Genomic DNA, 8,684 nt, shown 5'->3' with positions numbered 1-8,684 from the left:
TTCGGATGCAATTTCGGTGTTTCATCGTGAATAAGAAGGTCCAAGGGATACAGTAAACCTGAAGTGAAGCATCGGAATCTAAAACTGGACTCACATTAGAGGTTCAAATTACAGAAAGTGAGAGTGTCAGTCCTCTTGTACTTAAGTCGCCATTGTGCCTTTTGTATTAAATTCGGATGCAATTTCTGTGTTTCATCGTCAATAAGAAGGTCCAAGGGATACAGTAAACCTGAAGTGAAGCATCGGAATCAAAAACTGGACTCACAGGAGAGTTTCAAATCATAGAAAGTTAGAGTGTCAGTCCTCTTGTACTTCAGTCGGCATTGTGCCTTTTGTATTAAATTCGGATGCAATCTCTGTGTTTCGTCGTCAATAAGAAGGTCCAAGGGATACAGTAAACCTGAAGTGAAGCATCGGAATCTAAAACTGGACTCACAGGAGAGGTTCAAATCATAGAAAGTTAGAGTGTCAGTTCTCTTGTACTTAAGTCGGCATTGTGCCATTTGAATTTAATTCCGATGCAATTTCTGTGTTTCATAGTCAATAAGAAGGTCCAAGGGATACAGTAAACCTGAAGTGAAGCATCGGAATCTAAAACTGGGTTCACAGGAGAGGTGTAAATCATTGAAAGTTAGAGTGTCAGCCCTCTTGTACTTAAGTCGGCATTGTGCGTTTTGAATTTAATTCCGATGATATATCTGTGTTTCATCGTCAATAAGATGGTCCAAGGGACACAGTAAACCTGAAGTGAAGAATCGGAATCTAAAACTGGACTCACAGGAGATGTCAAGTCATAGAAAGTGAGAGTGTCACTCCTCTTGTACTTAAGTCGCCATTGTGATTTTGGTATTAAATTCGGATGCAATTTCTCTGTTTCATCGTCAATAAGAAGGTCCAAGGGATACAGTAAACCTGAAGTGAAGCATCGGAATCTAAAACTGGACTCACAGAGAGGTTGAAATCATAGAAAGTTAGAGTGTCAGTCCTGTTGTACTTACGTCATCATTGTACCTTTTGTATTAAATTCGGATGCAAACTCTGTGTTTAAACGTCAATTAGAGGGTCCAAGTGATACAGGAAACCTGAAGTGAAGCATCGGAAACTAAAACTTGACTCACAGGAGTGGTTCAAATCATAGAAAGCGAGAGTGTCAGTCCTCTTGTACTTAAGACGGCATTGTCCCTTTTGATTTAATTCCGATGCAATTTCTGTGTTTCATCGTCAATAAGAAGGGGCAAGGTATACAGTAAACGTGAAGTGAAGCACCGGAATCTAAATCTGACCTCACAGGAGAGGTTCGAATCATAGAAAGTGAGAGTGTCAGTCCTCTTGTACTTAAGTCGGAATTGTGCCTTTTGAATTTAATTCCGATGCAATTTCTGTGTTTCATCGTCAATAAGAAGGTGCAAGGTATACAGTAAACCTGAAGTGTAGCATCGGAATCTAAATCTGACCTCACAGGAGAAGTTCGAATCATGGAAAGTGAGAGTGTCAGTGCTCTTGTACTTAAGTCGGCATTGTGCCATTTGTATTAAATTCGGATGCAATTTCTGTGTTTCATCGTCAATAAGAAGGTCCAAGGGATACAGTAAACCTGAAGTGAAGCATCGGAATCTAAAACTGGACTCACTGGAGAGGTTCAAATCATAGAAAGTTAGAATGTCAGTCCTCTTGTACTTAAGTCGGCATTGTGCCTTGTGTTTTAAATTCGGATGCAATTTCTGTGTTTCATCGTCAATAACAAGGTGCAAGATATACAGTAAACCTGAAGTGAAGCATCGGAATCTAAAACTGGACTCAAAGGAGAGGTTCAAATCATAGAAAGTGAGAATGTCAGCCCTCTTGTACTTAAGTCGACATTGTGCCATTTGTATTAAATTCGGATGCAATTTCGGTGTTTCATCGTGAATAAGAAGGTCCAAGGGATACAGTAAACATGAATTGAAGCATCGGAATCTAAAACTGGACTCGCAGGAGAGGTTCACATCATAGAAAGTGAGAGTGTCAGTCCTCTTGTACTTAAGTCGCCATTGTGCCTTTTGTATTAAATTCGGATGCAATTTCTGTGTTTCATCGTCAATAAGAAGGTCCAAGGGATACAGTAAACCTGAAGTGAAGCATCGGAATCTAAAACTGGACTCACAGGATAGGTTCAAATCATAGAAAGTGAGAGTGTTAGTCGTCTTCTACTTAGGTCGGCAATGTGCCTTTTGAATTTAATTCCGATGCAATTTCTGTGTTTCATCGTCAATAAGAACGTCCAAGGGATACAGTAAACCTGAAGTGAAGCATCGGAATCTAAAACTGGACTCACAGGAGATGTTCAAATCATAGAAAGTGACAGTGTCAGTCCTCTTGTACTTAAGTCGCCGTTGCGCCTTTTGTATTAAATTCGGATGCAATTTCTGTGTGTCATCGTCAATAAGAAGGTCCAAGGGATACAGTAAACCTGAAGTAAAGCATCGGAATCTAAAACTGGACTCACAGGAGAGGTTCAAATCATAGAAAGTATGAGTGTCAGTCCTCTTGTACTTAAGTCGGCATTGTGCCTTTTGTATTAAATTCGGATGCAAACTCTGTGTTTCATCGTCAATAAGAAGGTCCAAGGGATACAGTAAACCTGAAGTGAAGCATCGGAATCTAAAACTGGACTCACAGGAGAGGTTCAATTCATAGAAAGTTAGAGTGTCAGTCCGCTTGTACTTAAGTCGGCATTCTGCCTTTTCAATTGAATTCGGATGCAATTTCTGTGTGTCATCGTCAATAAGAAGGTCCAAGCGATACAGTAAACCTGAAGTAAAGCATCGGAAACCAAAACTGGACTCACAGGAGACGTTCAAATCATAGAAAGTTAGAGTGTCAGTCCTCTTGTACTTAAGTCGGCATTGTGCCTTTTGTATTAAATTCGGATGCAAACTCTGTGTTTCATCGTCAATAAGAAGGTCCAAGGGATACAGTAAACCTGAAGTGAAGCATCGGAATCTAAAACTGGACTCACAGGAGAGGTTCAAATCAAAGAAAGTTAGAGTGTCAGTCCTCTTTTACTTAACTCGTCATTGTGAGTTTTAAATTTAATTCCGATGCAGTATCTGTGTTTCATCGTCAATACGTAGGTCCAAGGGATACAGTGAACCTGAAGTGAAGCATCGGAATCTAAAACTGACTTCACAGGAGAGGTTCAAATCATAGAAAGTGGGAGTGTCAGTCCTATTGTACTTAAGTTGGCATTGTGCCATTTGTATTAAATTCGGATGCAATTTCTGTGTTTCATCGTCAGTGAGAAGGCCCAAGGGATACAGTAAACCTGAAGTGAAACATCGGAATCTAAAACTGGACTCACAGGATAGGTTCAAATCATAGAAAGTGAGAGTGTTAGTCGTCTTCTACTTAGGTCGGCACTGTGCCTTTTGAATTTAATTCCGATGCAATTTCTGTGTTTCATCGTCAATAAGAACGTCCAAGGGATACAGTAAACATGAAGTGAAGCATCTGAATCTGAAACTGGACTCACAGGAGATGTTCAAATCATAGAAAGTGAGAGTGTCAGTCCTCTTGTACTTAAGTCGACATTGTGACTTTTGTATTTTTTTCGGATGCATTTTCTGTGTTTCATCGTCAACAAGAAGGTCCAAGGGATACAGTAAACCTGAAGTGAAGCATCGGAATCTAAAACTGGACTCACAGGAGAGGTTCAAATCATAGAAAGTTAGAGTGTCAGTCCTCTAGTACTTAAGTCGGCATTGTGCCTTTTGTATTAAATTCAGGTGCAAACTCTGTGTTTCATCGTCAATAAGAAGGTCCAAGGGATACAGTAAACCTGAAGTCAAACATCGGAATCTAAAACTGGACTCACAGGAGAGGTTCAAATCATAGTAAGTTAGAATATCAGTCCTCTTGTACTTAAGTCGGCATTGTGCCTTGTGTATTAAATTCGGATACAATTTCTGTGTTTCATCGTCAATAAGAAGGTGCAAGGTATACAGTAAACCTGAAGGGAAGCATCGGAATCTAAAACTAGACTCACAGGAGAGGTTCAAATCATAGAAAGTGAGAGTGTCAGTCCTCTTGTACTTAAGTCGCCATTGTGTCTTTTGTATTAAATTCGGATGCAATTTATGTGTTTCATCGTCAATAAGAAGGTCCAAGGGATACAGAAAACCTGAAGTGTAGCATCGGAATCTAAAACTGGACTCAGAGGAGAGGTTCAAATCATAGAAAGTTAGAGTGTCAGTCCTCTTGTACTTAGGTCGGCATTATGCCTTTCGAATTTAATTCCCATGCTCTTCTGTGTTTAATTGTCAATAAGAAGGTCCAAGGGATACAGTAAACCGGAAGTGAAGCATCGGAATCTAAAACTGGACTCACAGGAGAGGTTCAAATAATAGAAAGTGAGAGTGTCATTTCTCTTATACTTAAGTCGACTTTGTGCCATTTGTATTAAATTTGGATGCAATTTCTGTGTTTCATCGTCAATAAGGAGGTCCAAGGGATACAGTATACCAGAAGTGAAGCATCGGAATCCAAAACTGGACTCACAGGAGAGGTTCAAATCATAGAAAGTGAGAGTGTCAGTCTTCTTGTACTTAAGTCGCCATTGTGCCTTTTGTATTAAATTCTGATGCAATTTCTGTGTTTCATCGTCAATATGAAGGTCCAAGGGATACAGTAAACCTGAAGTGAAGCATCGGGATCCAAAACTGGACTCACAGGAGAGGTTCAAATCATAGAAATTTAGAGCGTCAGTAATGTTGTACTTAAGTCGGCATTGTGCCTTTTGTATTAAATTCGGGTGCAATCTCTGTGTTTCGTCGTCAATAAGTAGGTCCAAGGGATACAGTAAACCTGAAGTGAAGCATCGGAATCTAAAACTGGACTCACAGGAGAGGTTCAAATCATAGGAAGTTAGAGTGTCAGTCCTCTTGTACTTAAGTCGGCATTGTGCCTTGTGTTTTAAATTCGGATGCAATTTCTGTGTTTCATCGTCAATAAGAAGGTGCAAGATATACAGTAAACCTGAAGTGAAGCATCGGAATCTAAAACTGGACTCAAAGGAGAGGTTCAAATCATAGAAAGTGAGAATGTCAGCCCTCTTGTACTTAAGTCGACATTGTGCCATTTGTATTAAATTCGGATGCAATTTCGGTGTTTCATCGTGAATAAGAAGGTCCAAGGGATACAGTAAACATGAATTGAAGCATCGGAATCTAAAACTGGACTCGCAGGAGAGGTTCACATCATAGAAAGTGAGAGTGTCAGTCCTCTTGTACTTAAGTCGCCATTGTGCCTTTTGTATTAAATTCGGATGCAATTTCTGTGTTTCATCGTCAATAAGAAGGTCCAAGGGATACAGTAAACCTGAAGTGAAGCATCGGAATCTAAAACTGGACTCACAGGATAGGTTCAAATCATAGAAAGTGAGAGTGTTAGTCGTCTTCTACTTAGGTCGGCAATGTGCCTTTTGAATTTAATTCCGATGCAATTTCTGTGTTTCATCGTCAATAAGAACGTCCAAGGGATACAGTAAACCTGAAGTGAAGCATCGGAATCTAAAACTGGACTCACAGGAGATGTTCAAATCATAGAAAGTGACAGTGTCAGTCCTCTTGTACTTAAGTCGCCGTTGCGCCTTTTGTATTAAATTCGGATGCAATTTCTGTGTGTCATCGTCAATAAGAAGGTCCAAGGGATACAGTAAACCTGAAGTAAAGCATCGGAATCTAAAACTGGACTCACAGGAGAGGTTCAAATCATAGAAAGTATGAGTGTCAGTCCTCTTGTACTTAAGTCGGCATTGTGCCTTTTGTATTAAATTCGGATGCAAACTCTGTGTTTCATCGTCAATAAGAAGGTCCAAGGGATACAGTAAACCTGAAGTGAAGCATCGGAATCTAAAACTGGACTCACAGGAGAGGTTCAATTCATAGAAAGTTAGAGTGTCAGTCCGCTTGTACTTAAGTCGGCATTCTGCCTTTTCAATTGAATTCGGATGCAATTTCTGTGTGTCATCGTCAATAAGAAGGTCCAAGCGATACAGTAAACCTGAAGTAAAGCATCGGAAACCAAAACTGGACTCACAGGAGACGTTCAAATCATAGAAAGTTAGAGTGTCAGTCCTCTTGTACTTAAGTCGGCATTGTGCCTTTTGTATTAAATTCGGATGCAAACTCTGTGTTTCATCGTCAATAAGAAGGTCCAAGGGATACAGTAAACCTGAAGTGAAGCATCGGAATCTAAAACTGGACTCACAGGAGAGGTTCAAATCAAAGAAAGTTAGAGTGTCAGTCCTCTTTTACTTAACTCGTCATTGTGAGTTTTAAATTTAATTCCGATGCAGTATCTGTGTTTCATCGTCAATACGTAGGTCCAAGGGATACAGTGAACCTGAAGTGAAGCATCGGAATCTAAAACTGACTTCACAGGAGAGGTTCAAATCATAGAAAGTGGGAGTGTCAGTCCTATTGTACTTAAGTTGGCATTGTGCCATTTGTATTAAATTCGGATGCAATTTCTGTGTTTCATCGTCAGTGAGAAGGCCCAAGGGATACAGTAAACCTGAAGTGAAACATCGGAATCTAAAACTGGACTCACAGGATAGGTTCAAATCATAGAAAGTGAGAGTGTTAGTCGTCTTCTACTTAGGTCGGCACTGTGCCTTTTGAATTTAATTCCGATGCAATTTCTGTGTTTCATCGTCAATAAGAACGTCCAAGGGATACAGTAAACATGAAGTGAAGCATCTGAATCTGAAACTGGACTCACAGGAGATGTTCAAATCATAGAAAGTGAGAGTGTCAGTCCTCTTGTACTTAAGTCGACATTGTGACTTTTGTATTTTTTTCGGATGCATTTTCTGTGTTTCATCGTCAACAAGAAGGTCCAAGGGATACAGTAAACCTGAAGTGAAGCATCGGAATCTAAAACTGGACTCACAGGAGAGGTTCAAATCATAGAAAGTTAGAGTGTCAGTCCTCTAGTACTTAAGTCGGCATTGTGCCTTTTGTATTAAATTCAGGTGCAAACTCTGTGTTTCATCGTCAATAAGAAGGTCCAAGGGATACAGTAAACCTGAAGTCAAACATCGGAATCTAAAACTGGACTCACAGGAGAGGTTCAAATCATAGTAAGTTAGAATATCAGTCCTCTTGTACTTAAGTCGGCATTGTGCCTTGTGTATTAAATTCGGATACAATTTCTGTGTTTCATCGTCAATAAGAAGGTGCAAGGTATACAGTAAACCTGAAGGGAAGCATCGGAATCTAAAACTAGACTCACAGGAGAGGTTCAAATCATAGAAAGTGAGAGTGTCAGTCCTCTTGTACTTAAGTCGCCATTGTGTCTTTTGTATTAAATTCGGATGCAATTTATGTGTTTCATCGTCAATAAGAAGGTCCAAGGGATACAGAAAACCTGAAGTGTAGCATCGGAATCTAAAACTGGACTCAGAGGAGAGGTTCAAATCATAGAAAGTTAGAGTGTCAGTCCTCTTGTACTTAGGTCGGCATTATGCCTTTCGAATTTAATTCCCATGCTCTTCTGTGTTTAATTGTCAATAAGAAGGTCCAAGGGATACAGTAAACCGGAAGTGAAGCATCGGAATCTAAAACTGGACTCACATGAGAGGTTCAAATAATAGAAAGTGAGAGTGTCATTTCTCTTATACTTAAGTCGACTTTGTGCCATTTGTATTAAATTTGGATGCAATTTCTGTGTTTCATCGTCAATAAGGAGGTCCAAGGGATACAGTATACCAGAAGTGAAGCATCGGAATCCAAAACTGGACTCACAGGAGAGGTTCAAATCATAGAAAGTGAGAGTGTCAGTCTTCTTGTACTTAAGTCGCCATTGTGCCTTTTGTATTAAATTCTGATGCAATTTCTGTGTTTCATCGTCAATATGAAGGTCCAAGGGATACAGTAAACCTGAAGTGAAGCATCGGGATCCAAAACTGGACTCACAGGAGAGGTTCAAATCATAGAAATTTAGAGCGTCAGTAATGTTGTACTTAAGTCGGCATTGTGCCTTTTGTATTAAATTCGGGTGCAATCTCTGTGTTTCGTCGTCAATAAGTAGGTCCAAGGGATACAGTAAACCTGAAGTGAAGCATCGGAATCTAAAACTGGACTCACAGGAGAGGTTCAAATCATAGGAAGTTAGAGTGTCAGTCTTCTTGTACTTAAGTCGGCATTGTGCCATTTGAATTTAATTCCGATGCAATTTCTGTGTTTCATCGTCAATAAGAAGGTCCAAGGGATACAGTAAATCTGAAGTGAAGCATTGGAATCTGAAACTGGACTCACAGGAGATGTTCAAATCATAGAAAGTGAGAGTGTCAGTCCTCTTGTACTTAAGTCGCCATTGTGATTCTTGTATTAAATTCGGATGCAATTTCTGTGTTTCATCGTCAATAAGAAGGTCCAAGGGATACAGTAAACCTGAAGTGAGGCATCGGAATCTAAAACTGGACTCACTGGAGAGGTTCAAATCATAGAAAGTTAGAGTGTCAGTCCTCTTGTACTTAAGTCGGCATTGTACCTTTTGTATTAAATACGGATGCAAACTCTGTGTTTCATCGTCAATTAGAAGGTCCAAGGGTTACAGTAAACCTGAAGTGAGCATCAGAATCTAAAACTGGACTCACAGCAGAGGTTCAAATCATAGAAAGTGAGAGTGTCAGTCCTCTTGTA

This window comes from Schistocerca serialis, unplaced genomic scaffold, assembly GCF_023864345.2.
Source record: "Schistocerca serialis cubense isolate TAMUIC-IGC-003099 unplaced genomic scaffold, iqSchSeri2.2 HiC_scaffold_1417, whole genome shotgun sequence".
NCBI lineage: Eukaryota > Metazoa > Arthropoda > Insecta > Orthoptera > Acrididae > Schistocerca > Schistocerca serialis.
Note: the sequence above shows the minus strand (reverse complement) of the source record.